At 33.1% G+C, this 17,925-nt stretch overlaps 1 protein-coding gene across 2 annotated transcripts in view; it reads left to right on the top strand.

Moving 5' to 3' along the window:
- The window catches only part of TENM3 (teneurin transmembrane protein 3), a 960,849-nt gene that overhangs the window by 94,426 nt on the left and 848,498 nt on the right, over positions 1–17,925 (top strand). For both annotated transcript variants that reach the window (XM_079305926.1, XM_079305927.1), the window contains exon 2: positions 16,579–16,618. The gene's annotated coding sequence lies outside the window, so the exon portion shown is untranslated. The remainder of the gene's footprint in view (positions 1–16,578; positions 16,619–17,925) is intronic.

The raw sequence follows: 17,925 nt of genomic DNA, 5'->3' as shown, positions 1-17,925 counted from the left end.
ATTACACCTCTAATTTTACTGTTGGATCTGTTTCCCAATGTAATTACGGAATAATGATAAGTTTTTATCCTTTTACCCATGAGATGCTATTGAGATGCTGATAACTGTTTAGATGAGGGAGAATCTCCTTGAAAGAAATAGGAAATTTTGATATTTGATTTTTTGTACTAGTTTGCTCACTTTTTCAGAAATATGTGAAGTCCTATTTTTTTTAGTCAGAAGACTGTTTATGCTACTAATAAATTGAGAAAGCACAACTATTTTGATCCAGACTGAAACAGACTGCCTATCTTTATATAAGAAAGTGCCCTTTTCCTTCACCTTCTAGGGTATAAACTGCAAAGGCATGCAAAATTATCTAACAAGTTATGTAAAAAGTTAAAAAAAAAACAAGGTTAAAAACTTACCTATCCTTATTACAATGTGAGATATATGAAGCAACATCAGATCCTTGGAATTAACTTTTGAGTTTTTTCCCACTACTATAAAGTGTGTATAGGACTAGTGTGGGTCCAAATAACTCTCTACATGCAAATCAAATTGATCAAAGAATTAGAAATTGTTGCATTGTATATAGTAAAAGTCATAGAGAAACATAAAAATACAAAAGTGCAACATAAAGACAGTTTTAGCTTGACTGTTTTAGAGCAAGATTTATTGGTTTCACAACAGAATTGACTATAGCTGTGTATTCACTCTACAAATTCATGCACTTTAATGAGCATGGTAGGTCTTTCAGTCTCTATCAACAGCAGAAATTAAATCGGTTTCAGATAGAGTATGGAAAATAAATCATGTATGTGTCATATTTCTTTATATCCCAGGATATGTATGTCATGTCATTAAAAAAAAATCCAGACATCTGCAATCAGAGCTGTGTTAAGATAAGTAATAGAATTCATATGTAGCTTTAAAGGTAACAGGAGAAGGGAATGACACAGATATCATTTATACTATGGGAAATGCCAGTTTCTAGCCCAGGACTGTAGAGAAAGAAAGGGAAGGAAAAATAGGAAAATCCATTTAAGGTATAAAAGGAACAAGATGCTGAAAGTATTTGGTCTAAATCACTACCATCACTAAATCAACCAAAGCAGGAAAATTGTGGCTGTAAAAAATGTTGAGGCTATGTCAAAAGTTGTGTAAAGCAAGCTAACAAATGGCTCAGCTGCTACTTCTTACTGCTAAGAAATGCATTTGCTCATTTTTGTACTTTTGAACTTTTATTTTATCATCTAAGGTTATGTAATCCAGGATGTAACAGAAAAATTGATTATATAACTGTTCCTATAGGTTTGGCAATACTTGTAATTCAGGTTCTGAGTAGTTGAAGCAGATGGCTGGGCCTTGAAGGTCTAAAGATATCAATGGCACAACTCAATGCTCTTCTGTTGAACTTCACTGGTCTTTACTCTAAAAGCTGGAAATGAAACTCACTAGAGGTAGGAGAGACAGCCTAAATGACAGCGTCACAGGATAATTCTTCAGAGTACTCAGGAACAGTGTAATTTTTTTTCCAGAGCCCAGGTTCCATATAAAGAAACACTCCTTTGCAGTTCATCTTTTGTTTTTCTGGTTTCTATTTCAACTAAATTCCATAGCACTACATACAAGATCTTACAGATGTTTTTACTTATCATTTCTATTATTTTAATTTGTATCTAATTGGGGTTTTTTCTTACTTCTAGAAATATTATTCTTCTAATTTTAATACATTAAAACTTCTAAACATTTTCCAGTAATACTATGTGTGTGTAGGTATTGCAAATGATTCATTCAAGGCAAATATATGTTACAGCTAATGTGCTGTAAAATTACAAGAATTTATCTAACTTCAAAAAGTATTAAGGCTGCTTAATCTTTGAGTGACATCAATATGGACCCAATTAGCACAGTTTTCAGCCACTTCATAATTCAAGAGAATGTGATCATTCAGCTGTAAGCATATTTGACAGAAACTCCATAGTCATGAAGGTAAAAGCTTGCAAGATCACCCAGTAGGATGGAGAAGCTGTCATTCTCTCATCAGTGCTTTTGAATACTAATGTCAAGGTCAGAAGAGTGTAATTTTAGGCTGCCAAAATATTGTTGAATTTGATCAGCTAGCAATGTTTAAAAAGAAAGTAACAACATAAAAATGTATATACAACTTTGATACAATAGCTGCAAACTTTCAGGTGCTCCCTGCACCTGTTCTCGGTTATTTGCTGCTTTGATTGTCACTTTCATATGCATTTTTTTCCTAATTGTAATATTTTCTTTAAATATCATCCTCCTTGTCTAACATAAAAACTACAGCTGGTATATATTTTACAAATTCTGTTTGTAATTTTAAATGCTGATGTGGGAGACTTTGTTCAAAATATATCACAATTAGAGTGAATATTTGCATGTAAAAATATCCGAGTGCTTATTTTAGACAACAAATTGGCACGTGTAATAAAACGATAGATTTGTCTTGACTTAGAATTTTCATTTACATAACATGACCATGCCACATGGAGGTTTGTACTGCTGGCTCCATCTAATAGACGATATAGACTAGATGGACCCATGTTGTTCTCAAAGTATCTTCTGAATCATAAAAGGATGAGAGGCAACTCAGATTTCAAGAAATCTGCAACAAGCAGATTTCAAGAAGGCATATTTCCACTAAAGATTAGGAGAAAACAGTTTCACAGTGAGGGTGGTTAAAATTTGAAGCAGGCTACTCAGAAACACTATTAAAGTTTTATCCATGGAGATGCTCAGAACCCTGTTTGTTCACAAAATGTCAGAAGTAAACCTACCATTTCTATTTTGATAAAGCAGTTGTTTGTGTGATTTATATAAAATATTTAAAGGTATAAAATAAGAGTATAATTTTGAAAATACTTGAAGGCTTCTGTAATACTTAGGTCTGGAAAGATTTTTAGAGACTTGAAAATCACCCCTCTTGTCAAAGAGTAAGACTCTTCCATGTCACACCTAGAAAGCTGAGCTCAAATCCTCAAGTTGGCAATACATCCTTGTACCAACAGCTACTTGTTCTTAATAGCTTCACTTGCTCCTCTATCCAAATAGAAGGGTCCCTAAATGAATGAGTTAAATCTATACATTGAGCTAAATCTACTCATTGAGTTAGATCTATACATTGATAATAATTATTTCTTTTACATAATTATAACAAAATTTGGTTGCTGAACTTTCTTAACGAAGAAGGTACAGGAAAACAAAATAAAGCAACCTCGTATTTTCATATCAAGTAGGTAGTTTTTTAGGGGTTTTTTTAGTTCAGTTTTGGGTTTTTATTTAAGGGCTTTTTGGCTTTGATTGATTTTACATTTCATGAATATGTCAATGAGCACTGGCAAAAAAAATGCCTCAGTAGGATTGCTTTTCAGATCCAGATACATCTTTGAAAGATGTCTAAAATGACATGTTTGCAGTAAAATATACATGGCCGGGTGAACTTTTCTGGTCTTATCTTGCGCCTCAGTAATTTTAAAACAGAAACCAAAGCCTTTGTTCTGATAAACCAGACATCTTTCTAAAATATATTTATTAAAATGAAATATTCAAAGATCTCAAAAAGCAAGTCTACATACAGTAAATGTGTTCTTTTTCTCCTGTGCATGGTTAACTTTCATTCATATTAATGGGGTTAGGAACATGCTTCAAGCAGAGAAGACTATAATTTTTAAAACCTGTCTATTGAACATTTTGTTTAGTTAAATTTATGTTGCCTTTTTACTACAGGAAGGAAAGTTATATTTTGGAAGGTAATGATTCTTTTGAGTTTAACTATTTTATAAATATCCTTATCTCTGAATTCACTAGTGAATATTTTGAGAAATACTTTAGAGCCCTGAGAATGTTTGTGAAAAGATAACTATATAGCATTTTCATAATTAAAGTTTTTTTTTAGTTGTATTCTGAATATTGGATAGGAGTCAAGGTAATTGTCACTGACAACCACTCTATTACAAAGACAAATTCTCACACAATTTGTGAGACAGTCTCAGAAGTATGTGTTTGTAACAGCCAATTCATATGTGATACTGCTTTCAAATGCACTTAGGTGTTTTGATGAATTGAGGGATAAGAAAACTATGACTCAAAGGACTTTGTTTTGTTGAAATGGTAATAGATTTCCTATATCCACGTACTTCCTATTCATAGTATCTTAATAGGATTCTATAATTACTCTAAATTCCTTATTTTGATTCAGTAAAGCTCTTTTGTACAAAGAAATTACTTCATAAAAGCCTGGCACCATGCAGTGGACTTTTTTTTTTAATTCAAGAATCCTAGCTGATCTCAGAAATTGTGATACTTCAGAATAAGGAATTTATTACAATAACTTAGAAGTATACCTCATTTGTGTGAATTCAAAGCTTTCATTCTTTAAGTGTTAATTAATAAAATAATTTCTGTACAGTATAAAAAATAAAAATATATAGAATCACTACAGTGTGAATTCTGATTTTTTTCCAGTTTTCATGTAATATTTACACTCTAAATGATATACCTTTGCAGAGTGCTTGATAGCAACCTACTAATGCATATTAAGCGTTAAAAACATGCCCTTGAACTTTATAGTGCATGTCTGAAATCTATGGCATACATGCATTTCCTTCAGGAATCTAGCTAGGGTTGCACATGTGTAAACATTTGTGTGACTGCATGTAGTTTTCACTGTTCAAATACGTTTTCATGCATTTAGTTCACCTTTTCATTCCAGTGGAAAGAATTATTTAAGTTTTTATTCTGGTTCTGGAGATTAACACATATCAGAAAGTCTTTGTTGATTTCAGTTTGTTTTCAGTAATTAAAGCTTGCTGTTACCTTTCTGAAAATCTGAGGTGGTGAAACATAGAGCATGGATGATGCATACCATGACCCTTTGGCACAGAACAACTGGTAGTGGCTGTTTATATGTGCAATAAAATCGTGATCAATCTCTGACACTTACTACAGACTTCCTGCTGCTTAGAAATGTGTACAGTAATAGCATTTGTATGTTTTCTGTTCCCTTAAGAGTTCAGTATGCTGCTTCACAGGAGCAAAGAAAATTAGAAATAACATCACAGACACTGTGATAGAAATAAATAAAATAGCAATTTGTAAACTCTTCCAGACAGATCTTTACAAATAAATACAGGAGACTCTGTGTATATGTATAAAGTAAATATAACTTCAGTAGGGATTACGTTTATCTGTTGTATGTATATACACAGTTATTTCATTCTATACATTACTGTTTAATTTGTGAGAACCTGACCTTTTTCTCCCTTACCAGTAACTAGACCACAAGAGACACCACTTAGTACAATGGTTGAAGTTGAAATTAATATCTTTAAATTTTAGGAAGCTGGTTCCGGGTGGGGGGGGAACCTATTTGAAGTGTTTGAGCTAGAAGACTAAAATTCATAAATCATTTTGTGAAAAATAAGTATCTTAATTTTAATAGGACAATAATGTGTAAAAATTAGCACATTGTCATAGATTTTACCCTTTCACTACAGCTGAACAATAGTTTTCAGAGATACGTGATTGAAAAAAAAGCAACAAAAAAACCCCAAACCCAGATTTAAAGACCATACTACCAGTTTATCAGTCTAGAAGAATAGAGAAAAAGCCCCACCATAATTTAGTATCAGTACAAATTAAACTACAGGAACCATGTGTAAGATTATCATATTTCATCACCTACTTTTCCTGACATTTCACAGAGAAACAAAGCTGATTATATGCACCGCAGAAAAGCATGTAATTCTTTACTTAAGTCTTTTCAATAGAATGATTATTTTCTGTTCTTACTAATAGGTTATGTCTGAAATCCTGATAAAATTTGAGTTACTGAAAGCTTCAATTTATTCTTAATTGGTAGAGGACTTACTTATGTGAATAGAACATGGGAGTCCGTGGAATATCTAATGATTATATCTAGTTTCATGTCCAGTCTGAAATCTGTGGATGTCTGTGGGGAAGAATTTTATATGCGTGGTGCAGGTGAAGGGTTGCTACAATGCTATGCACACTATTTTTTCCCACCTTTTGGTCCCATAATTGCCCTTTTTTAATTTTTTTCTTTAGCCAACACAGTGTTTGAAAGTTATATCTGTTTAAATCTGTAGAAAATGTGCACAAAATATCATTCCAAGGTGTTATGCCAGTATTTTAGTTGTTAATAAGTCTTATTTAGCTGCTGTAATCAATTATGATGAATAGGCATACAATTTTAAACTGAATAAGGTTTTAAAATATAGACGATGTTCCTGTAGTAATTCCTTCATGCAATTTATTTTACTCAGTATATGCTGTGTTCCAGTGTGGTACACAAAAAGGCCCATTTAGGGAAAATATTTGATACTTTCTCCATCCAATGAGATTGCCATGCAACTGAAGTTTAAGAAAGGGCTTAGTATTAGGTTACATTGCTAAAAAGGGAAGTTTGTACAGGGGGTCTCTTCTTTGGTCTATTTTTTTTTTTAATCTCTCTTTGAATGTCATACTTCATTAAACTGTGTACTTACGTTCTTGAATCTAAAAATTAAAATCATCATAATAGGAAATATTAACTAACCTCTACTAACAAAATTTAACTGCATTAATCCAGTGCACATAGAATCAGAATCATTGAGGTTGAACAAGACCTCCAAGATCACCATGGCAACCAAACCATATCACAAAGTACCACATCCAGTCTTTTTGTGACCACTTCCAGGTGTGGTGACTTTACCACTTCTCTAGGGAGTGCATCTGAATGCTTGAACACTCTTTCAGTGAAGAGTTTGTTTCTTAGATCCAACCTGAACCTTGCCTGGTACCACTAGAGGCCATTTCCCCTCGTCCTGTCCCTGGTTGCCACCAGAGGATGCTGATCCCCAACTCACTATAATCTTCTTCCAGGAATTTGTACACAACAATAAGATCTCCCCTGACTGCCTTTTTCCAGGCTAAATAACCACCATTCCTTATGTTCCAGACCCTAATACTTACTTTACTAAAGGAAGCATAGGCGTGAACCTTCACTGCCCATGTATATAGCCCATGGGAACTCAATTAATTATTCATATGAAGGTCATACTTATCCCTTGTTTCTATACATTTGTAGTACTTCCTAACTCTTACTGTTTTCCATTCATGCTTTATGAGGAAGGGGAAGTTGCCTTTTTCTGGTATAAGCCTAATCATTGTCATGCCTGATTGATCATGTCCTACTCTTACTAAAGCATAATGCATTCTGGAGAGGCTCCTATAGTGAAACAGCCATACATTCCCATGTTGCCTTTGTTTTATTTATTAAGTAACACTTTACAAAGTGCCTTCTAGCATTGCACGTTACCACTGGTTTCTGAGCTTTTAGGGAGTAGGATGTTTGCTCATGGCAGCAAATATTTCTTGGTTTAAATGTGACTATGAGTGGAGACAGAACTCCAAGTTTGTATCTGCTAATATAAGGTTAGCAAATTAAAATGTGCATGTTCCATAATACCTTTTACCTATAATTCTTTCCAGAAACACAATTAAATTCTTCCAAACTGTATTTTTAGCACTTGCAGCAGTGTGTCTACTTGAATACATTAACCATAAATATGTTAATTTAAAAACACCAAAGTTAGATGAAAGTGACAAAATGGATAAATCCAGAATTCATTTATTAACTGAATTAAAGAACCGAATTGGGCCCATTTCATTCAACAAAAAAAGCTTTTAAAAAAAATAATCATTTCACATGTCAAAGGGGAAGGCAAATCTCACTTGAACCTGCATCTTCTCTTCTTTCTTGCAAGTACCTTAATTGTAACACCTTCAGACATTGCCTTTGTTGGTGTATTTCCACTTTCTATGCAGTATATAAATATTCATTAGCATAGTAATTAGAACTTGGGTTTCCCATGTAAATTGCTTCAACAAACAGGGAATCAAATAATTTTTACTGTCTCTGTCTCATGGAGTATATGAATATTTATTAAAAGTAATAAGTTTCATCACAAGAGACAGAAACATACTTATCAGCAAACTGCTCATAGTAATAAGGATCAGAGAGTTCCTGGAAAATAGGGGTTAAAAGCCTTCAGGTAAAGCTGAAATGCAAAGGTAAGATTTTCATATAATTGCTGATTGTTCAATGAACTCTGTTATTAAGGAAAAAAGTGAGGAACATGTTACTGTTATCGTTTTGTTCTTCTTGTTTTCTGTGTTTGTATAAAACACAGCATTAAAGTTTACCATGTCAACAAAATAAATGAGAAAAAAAATATTCATTTTATTTTTTTTTTTCAGCTGTCACTCACAGAATTTGGTAAATCATTTGAACAGTCCCCTAGTCTGATTTTTACTATTAGATATTGGCTTTCCCAGTCCTTTGTAGGCAATATTCCTCTACTGAGTCAAAAACACAGCATATATTGAGTTGAAAAATTTAAGGTAGCAGGTAACAGCATTTTTAATAGTGTCACAGCATCAGAAATTAGTATCACAGGCTTTTAAACAAAACAAATCTTAAAATTATGGATGGCCTTTCAAAAGTAGTGACTGTTTTCAGATCATTTTTATGGTACAGGATTCTCTTATCCCATCTTATCTATCATAGTTTATGTCAGATGTACTGGTAGCAAATAGCATAAAGAAGTTTCCTTTTTTCTATAGCTTTTTAGACCAAGATAGGATTAGTTATATGGCAGTGGTTTCCTTTATTCTGGACCCTTATAATTGTGGGGTTTGGTTATAAATGGAACTTGGTCTAGCTCTTTGAAGATATTAAAAAAACATGATTATTCTTGATCAACAAGCAATAGATGGAGAAAACTCTAAAGATGAAAAAGAAAAGAAGGCAAAGATAATTTTGTATTTTTTAAGAAATATATTGTGCATTTTTCTTTTACTCATGTACAGCAATTGCAAAGGTCACTTCTGATAGCACATGGGTCATGTATCTGAAAGCAATGGTTGAAACTAGGTAAAAAAACTAGCAAGGTCTTTTCTTTGACAATACAAGGCACTTTTCCCTAAAAACTAAAATAAAACAAAAGTAAAAATATGAGTACTTACAGAGGAGCATTCGAAAGCACTTTTAAAGTCCTAGGGGAGAAAAAGATCTGTAAAGATGATTAATGATTATCAGGCATAAAATAAGTGTATTTAAGCTCTGTCAACTTTGCTTTTTTAATGAGGACTTAACTGCTCCCCAACTAAAGCTTTTACCCAAGCTGTGTTTTGTATTTCATTTAATCAATGCTTTGTATAGAGACAGTTACCATCATCATAACCTTTCAGTTCTTGTGTTTTGGCATCTCACAGATTTTGTATGCAAGTTGGGGGGTTCAAGGGAAGCATATTTAACTGAAATGTTCAAGTACAATTCAATGTGTGATGAAGGGTTAGAGAACCCCTCTCAGTCTTGCTTATTGTTGCAAAGAGAGCCTTTGTAATTACTGGGGATTATGGCAGAATATGAAAGACCTTGAAAGCAGCTTTTGTGAAGATCAGGAATGTGTTCTGCACAACCTCTGAAACAATCAGCTAGAGTAGTGAAGCAGAAGTGTATTAAAATGTGAAGAGTTCACTGAAAAGGTCCTGATAGAAATACCCAATTAAAGAAATAAAAACTGATATTTAAGATTGTGAAAGGTTCTCACTTTGGTAAGAAAAAAGGTCCTGGAAATGAGATGACAGTATAAATACCGTTGCTTCTTCCTCTTTTTCCTTAGCAGTAAAAGTAACAAAATTTGAGTTTAATGTTACACAATTAAGAAAAATGGAATTGAAGTTAGTTGTACTGGTACACTACCTAAATTATTATGCGAAATTGAGACCAATAACCAGTAATAATTGAGTTTCTTTTTTTCATACATATAAATTAGTGAAAAATTTTGGGTAAGAGTATAGTGGAATGTAGAACCAAACTGTCTTATATTAGCTGTCACTTCTTAATTAGGTTTTTTATGTAATTATTTTTTTATTCACAAAGCATCACTGTATGATTTTTAAACTAATTTCTCACCAAAACATCGTGTATTTTTATACTGAGCTCTGCATTTTTACTTTGTCCTTTTCTATTTCACAGTTAAAAAACAACAAAAGCAATACAATCCTAAAAATAGTCTGCCTATGTGTTGTTGGTGTGATTTTTGTTGATGTTTAGGGATTTATTACTGACAAAATCTTGTGGCCAATCCTGATCATGGAGGATTCGGCCATAAATCTCTTTTCTGTGATGGAAGCTGCCTTGCCTGGTACTGAGTTTTTCATTAAAGCTTTTTTTTTTTTTTTTTTAAGTGATGTTGGAGTTGAAGCAAGTATAGGTGAATTATCATTCAGTGAGCAGGTAGAAAAATCATACAGTGCTTTTGGGAAATTACATCTGTGAATTTAAGTAATACAGTTGTGAATGGAGTTTTTTTACAGAAGTAAGTCGCAAAATCTGAATATTTTCCCTTTCCCTTACATATGGAATGCATTAAGATATTTTTAAGATATTTCTCAATAACATGATGAGACACATTCTTTTGGTTTATGGGTTTTTTTGTGTGTGTTTTTTTTTCCTACAATTTGATCCATCATATATTAAACAAATACTCAAAGCCCGCTTGGCAATTTTTTCCTTTGTACAGTACTTATTATGTATTGGAAATCAAATTCTACAAGTTTGTCAGGTTATCCTTTATGTGAAAATACCTTTAGACCGCTGTATATTTGTAAGCAGACTAGTACAATAGCCAATAAACTCCAAATAACAATTCCCACTGTTACTAACAATAACACTTACTTCAACTGTCATCCATAAGAGAATGGTCTTCCCCATAATACCTACTGTTCATAGGTCTGACATAAATGGTATTATCATACAGCACTTCTCCATAATTCTTCATTTTACATTACAATACTAGAATACTGTCATGAAGCAGATTTTTATTAAGATTTTTTTTTTAGTCACTTGAAAATTAGGAATTTCCAACACTAAAACTTTACCCCCCTTGCCCAAGATATTTAATTAAAAATTTATTTTTTTAATAAGTGAAAAATATATTTTAAAAAATTTAACATTTACTCTTGCTGTTAGCTGGCAAATTTGAAAATATTTTATTATTTTTGCCTGCATTCATATTGTGAAAAAATACATTGTGTGGAAACAACAGCATATTCTTATAGTCTTGTTCACAGTCAAACGATGACTGTGTGTGCTTTTAGAGGCCAGCAGGCAATAATACTGTGTAGGAGTGGCCTAAGAATGAGTATATCTGAATATGTAACTATTATATATCCAGCAAATTAAATTATTGCAGTAAATGTATTAAGCTATTTCTAGCTTAACTTTTCAACTTCACCAGCCTGTTCATGTTGAAAACCACCTTGTGTTTGAAAGATTTATATCCAGTTACCTTGTCATTGATATCCCTGGAACTTCTGAATGTCAGAAAAACATTAAGATTTTTGTAGAGAAATATTGACGATGAAAGAAAAATAAGATTTAAATACAGTAAGTGAATAATGCTTTGTTCAAATATAAATAACAGCAAAATCATTATCTAATGTTCAGTTAAGTAAATGAATTCTCAGATCAGTGTTGATAGCAAGTGGTCAGGAATTCAGGTTTGCTTTTCTGTTATTCAATAAAATGATTAAGTTTCTCATAAAACAGTCTCAAACGTGTGCTTGGAGACCCTATATAATAAATTAACTATAAAATACTGCATTAAAATAAGAGGCTGATAAAAATGATATAAAAAATAGGAAGACACTAGCTCAAGATGAGCTATACTGAAATCTTTTGTATCGACATGTGATCTCCAAAAAGAATTAAAAAAAGAAAAAAGCATGATCATTCATTTCTCATAAAAAGTCTGATGGTTATACCCTCATGATTTGAAATATTAAGTGAGCTTCTACTATAATATTTCCATCTCACCCCACAGAATTTTAGAATGTAATTCATAGAACAGTTCTTAAATAGCAATTAATCTTAACTCCACAGGATCACTCTATATATGTACACTATATGTACAGGGCAGCTTCATACATGCAAGAAAAAATTAATCCAGTATTTAATTGGGCATCTAATCTGAGCCTGCAAGGAAGACAATGTGTTTTTGCCTTAGCCATCTGAATATAACTCTAGTGAATAAATTGATTACTAACAATTTTAAAAGCTGTCAAAATTCAGATTGAATTTTTGATGGCTTTATTTTTTCTTTTTGGAACAGGAATAGATTCACAAAGCTAGAAGTGAAGAGATAACAACTGTTTCTCTTCTTCATCTTCCCATCTCCACCCACTCATCTCTACCCCCGCAAAGTTGAAGATTTCACCATATGTTTTTTAATGTAATAAATCCTATATATAGAGGACTAGGTTTCAACCCCTTCCCCCTGACTGAGATTTAAACCTTTATTTTGTGCCTTCTAGGGGAATCACCTAACCACTGGATATTCTGCAGGGGTATTCTGCTCTCACCTGAACTATCTGAACTGCTACTTTGACCGAGCTGTGTGCCTCCCAAGTGAATTCTTTAACCACCAGACCAAAGAGTCATTCTCTCTCTTTGACTCAGTATTTAAATAATCCATGCAGAACAGCTTTTTCCATGGGGATCGAGAGAAGCCAATTATAGATTTCTCACTGGTTTAAGAACTCTTTTGGGAAAGTGAAAATGTGGGTTCAAGAATGTGCAGACAAGGTCTTGAACCTGATTGTCCCACATTGTATATCAGATGAGGCCCTAACCACAGAGCTATTGAATAAGTGAAGAGAGGGGGGGATTCTCTTTACTTCCATGAATGATTTAGAAAGAGCGTGTAAGCTTAATCTTTCATTTCCAGTTCTTTAGTTTTGTGTTTAAATAGCTTCTGCATAGTTGCCTATGTCTTTGGCAAGTATAAAAAATAATGATTGGAGAAAAGTGCTATTTTTGGGAATGTAGAAGGATAATTCTTTCCTACCTTATTTGTTCCTAAATATTTCCTGAATATTTTTCAGTTCCAAATGAAATAAAATGATGCTTTTCTATATGCCTAAATGCATAATTTCAGTTAAATTTCAGGGGTATTATAGAGAAGGGGGAAGATTTTTTTTCAATACCTTATTTGTTAAAGCATCTAACTGAAAATAATTTGCATAATACTTAAACCCTCTTGCATACACTTCATGTTTCCTAACACTTCTTAATTCAAGAACCTGTACTGAGCTGAACTAGCATGCTTTCTATTATGAAGGAGTAGTAGAACTTGCTGGCCATGATATTTATTTCAATTCAGACACAAGGATCAATACAAAAGAAACACAGACCATTTATGAAACCTGAGTAATTTTTCTCTACATTTTACAGTGCCAATAGATAAGAGGAAAATCCAGAAAAAAGTGTAGGTAATTTTTTTTTTTAATGGGGAAAAATCAAGATAGAAAAATCATACCTGCAAAGGTTAGCTGTTGATCTCTTGCAGGAAAATGTCTCAGTGGTAGTGTACAGACACTAAATAATTTGTCAAATACTACAAATCTGTGTACAGAGTCACACAGAATATTTGTTGGTACTGGATGTGAAACTCAAAGCTCCTGAGTATTAATTTAGTGAATGATATTCCCTTCCTTTAGAGCTGTAATAAAGGACAGGAATGGTAACATGCTGTTCCTTACCTAGAAAGAGTGCCTGGTGCTAATCTTGATTTCCCAAGCTTTAACTTTATATCAGTGAAATAATGTCAAGAGCATGGTGTCTTTCCTTCTACAAGAGGTATACACTAGAATGACCAAGACAAGCTGCATAACTAAATCTAGTTTCCTAAATCTTCATTATTAGTTTTCTTCAGCTCTGCCTTTCACAAGTTTACCCAGGAAAACAAAGAAATTCATCCCTTTTTTGATTACACATATTCATAGAGATCCACCATGCATTTAATGGGGGAATGGAATATTCTCTGTGGATCAGTTGTCCTAGAAGGCAGTTATAATATAGTAGGTGTTTAGGCAGCCCTGATGCTCTCACTTTAAATCAGAAGAGTGTTTAGAAATATCTGATAGATTTATGTTTCTTGTGCTTTTTTTTTAAATGCTAATAGGAAATGTACTTCAACTCAGAGTTGTTCCTATGTGTCAGTTCTCCCAAAAGAATGCATTTTTCTGGAAGCCTTCTAATCAGAACTCCCAAAGATATCAACATTGTTTCTGGAAGAAGTTTTTGCTAACTCTTTGTTGCTTATTGACCTTTGTGCAAAAAGATATAATGCATTGTTCAGGCAAAAGCTATTGCCATCCTGTATTGTATTTTTAACTAACCATCTGTCTTGATAATGCTGGACCTTCTTAGTCCATAAAACTAAAACTAGATTCCATTATGAAGAAATTAGGATATTTCAACCAATATTTTATTTTGCGGCTGAAAATTATTTCTGCACTGCAGAAATGAAAACAATCATAAAATATAAATAATCAGTCTTTTTCTTTCCTCTGACCTGTACATTCTTAGATTTAAACATTGTATTTTAAGTGGCAATAAAAAATTTAATAATTTTTCTGCATGTTCTGTTTCACATCTAAGACTCTTCTCATACTTTATGGATTTCACAAAATAAGAAAAAAACCTGAATTTATCAATATTCAAAACAAGCATCCAAGATACAAATCTTTAAAGTGATTCTTCATTCATATAAAGCATGTGCAAGTATGAAGTTTTAGTACATGAACAACTTCTGCACTGTATGCAGGGTTTGATGAAATCTGTGTCCTGAATGTGAATCAGCAGGACAGAAAAACTCAGCTATATTTCTTCTGTCCTTCCCATTCAGCACAGTAGGTGAGCTAACTGGCAGCAGCAGCAACCAGATGCATAGTGGACCAAAACAAAGGAAGAGAAGGTGCTGAAGGGATCATAAAGTGGATTTTGGCAGTGTTTTTTTATCTTCTTTTTCTTTTTTTTTTCCTGACAGAATTTCTTTGAGGACACCCTTCAGTCTTAGCTTGTGTCTCTCAAGATTTTCCATAGTTAACTCCCACCTGGTACACAGTTGGTATTCTGTGTCAAATCTGTGTCTTCCAACCTAAATCATGCACTGTTTTTGTTCAGGTAAAACCTCCTTCTATGACACTTGTCACCTGGAATTGTTTTCTCACTTCATCTCATATCGAAAGATTAAAATTGATACTCAGGAGCCTAAAAAAACCCAAGAAACACAAACAAAAAACACAAACAAAAATCCCAAATATAAAACAAACCCCAAAGTGAAACTCTTGCAAATGTGGAACATTCCCAGCTTAACTTATACTTTTTCACCAAAAAAGAGTAAAAACCATATGAAATTATAATTCTTTGATCTTCATAAGTAAGAAATTTTTAAAAAATTATTACTTGTCTTAACATTAGATGATCAGGTGCCTCTACTTTTTTGCTTCAGGGCTTGTGTTGTGGATGTGATGGAGTCTTACATATTTCTCTGTCTTTGTAGCATTTAATAGATGAAGTTGTTCTCCAGTTAAATGAATGATACTTTCCAAAATGAGTTTCCAATCCCATAAATATTTACCAGTTGGAATAATAACATTCAGTGCTTGAGTTAGATAGCTTTTCATGTATGGACTACTGAAGTACGTTGAAGTACATAGATCTTTATTTTCTGTGAAATTGTTCTTAGATTCTACAGGAATGCACATTCACTTAGAAAAGTCTTTCTCAAACAGTAAATTATTTCAGTCTCAGTCAATAAAGTAGGAACATATGGCAAATGCAACTTCAATAAAATATTTCCACCTAGGCCTTTTAAAGTGGTTTATATAAAGCAGACAAATATTTACTCTTTATAGAACTGATATACTGCAGTTAAAATAATGATTATTTTTCTTTTATACTTTCATGTTATTGTTTTTCTTACAGAAGTGGGGCAAAACCCACGCTCACCTTGAGTGTAAACTGAATCTTTCTATTGCATATTCCCTGCCTGGATGTCACACTAAGGCCACTTAAGTCGCTTCACCGCCAGTCAGAGATGTTCAGAAACACTTCTGAGTGCTTTAATTGTTCATCAAGACCTAGCCCTTTGAACATTGCTTTAAGGCATATTGGCTCTGCTCTAGAGTCACTGAAGCAAAATTGGAGCATCTGGATGCAGTGTCAAAATAGCCCAGGGAACTCCAGTGCAGCACCCAAGTGGATAATCTCAACACAGAATACAAACACTGCATTAGCGATCGCCGGAAGGCTACAGTTCATCTTCCTCTGAAATACAGTACAAGAAAAGTTACAGGATGATACTTTTTTCTTTGTATATTCTGTTGTGTGAACAAAGAATCAAGCTGTGTTTTGATGTTTTGTCAAGTGTTTGGCAGCATTTTCAATTCTTGTTTGCCCTACTAATCCACTGATTTTTCTCTTCTTTGGACAAAGCTATGAATGTTTTTTTGGATATGTTAGTGCAAAAGACGGAATCCATTCAATTATGTTATCATTGAATCAAAGTAGAGCAAGAATAAGTATGATAATATTTTAGTTACCTATTAGTATAGTATATATCTAATTATACTCTTTTTACTCGAACATAAAATTTTTATAATTCTGTTACCTATGTCAAACAATATTTTTTTTTCCTTTGTTTGCTTTCACAGATGGCAGCAAAATTGCATTCCATTGACTGAAAATAGTATTGTAAGTAACTGGTTTTTTTCCCCTGTTGAATTAAGTATTACAATTTATTTTTCTAAATCCGCTAAAATTTTATCTTGTGCTTAAAACTGCTTTCTCCCTTGAAAACTGGTGAACAATTAATACTCTGTGAGAGCCTGTGAGACATCTGGCATGTGGCTACAAATACAATTCCCAAGCCAGATTTCTCTTGCCATCGGCAAGAATAGTTTATGTAAGGCTTAGGCCAACAGGTCAAGAAATATAAATGCAGAAGCATGCTAAACATACCACCTGACATCAGGCTTTTCTTGGAACATGGTTGATCTGCAGAGTGCACACCAGAATGAATACTGGAGTGCAAAACTGGGGCACAGCAGCATATCCAGTCTGTTTCCAAACCTCCTGTTATTCTGACCATGCATGTAGGATTTTATTCATATACGTGCATGAGTGAAACTAAATACAAACAGAAGCATAAGACTGATTTGAGGATTGCTATTTTAGTTTGATTCAGATAATACATTCAGATTGCATGATATATTTATATATATGTATAGAAGCCTAACATACAGTAAAATATTTTGTTCAATGATACTAAAAAAAAACCTCTGCTAAACACTCTGCTTCACACTCCTATTTGAACTATTCACACTACTCTTCCAAACACATTAACAAGATATATTCCGTTTGGAACATGTCAAGTAAATGGGTAACACTTCTTCTAGCATGTCTAGCTGCCATTAATTTAGTTAGTATTCATTGTAATTACACTCATAATGAATTCATTTAGTATTAATGTGAATATTATACAACTTTTTAGTCAATCCATTATAATTCAGCAATAATTAATGTACATATTAAATGAAGTGTTACTACTTACTGCTATGATAAAGCCATGTTGTTTCATTTGAAAATCTTTAGAGGAAGTTACGTTTAATCTCATTGGTATTCCAATTGTTGCCAGGAGATATTCTTCAGTAGCAAAGGGCAATTCTCTTTTGGAGACTCGTTAACTTTTCAGATAGATTCCATGTTTGCACTTGTCTACTGATTCACTTATAAGATACTAGCATTTGAAGCCAGATACTTCATGGACATGATAATTCAAAAAACTCATTGAACTATTCTAAAAGCATGAAAAAATTTCTGACATTTCAGACAGCATCCAATAATAGATGCCTGAGTTTATAAGTGAAGTTCAGTAGCACTTTTATTTTGTGATTCTTCTTCCCTTCTACCCTCCAAGAGTAATCCAAAACTGGGAAGCAAGTATTTTAAATGTATCACACATCAACAGGATTAGGTGCCACAAAGGCATCCATGCCCAC

The sequence above is a fragment of the Erithacus rubecula genome (assembly GCF_903797595.1).
Source record: "Erithacus rubecula genome assembly, chromosome: 5".
In the NCBI taxonomy this organism is placed as follows: domain Eukaryota; kingdom Metazoa; phylum Chordata; class Aves; order Passeriformes; family Muscicapidae; genus Erithacus; species Erithacus rubecula.
The sequence above is the reverse complement of the archived record's forward strand: the minus strand, read 5'-3'. Positions and strand labels throughout refer to the sequence as shown.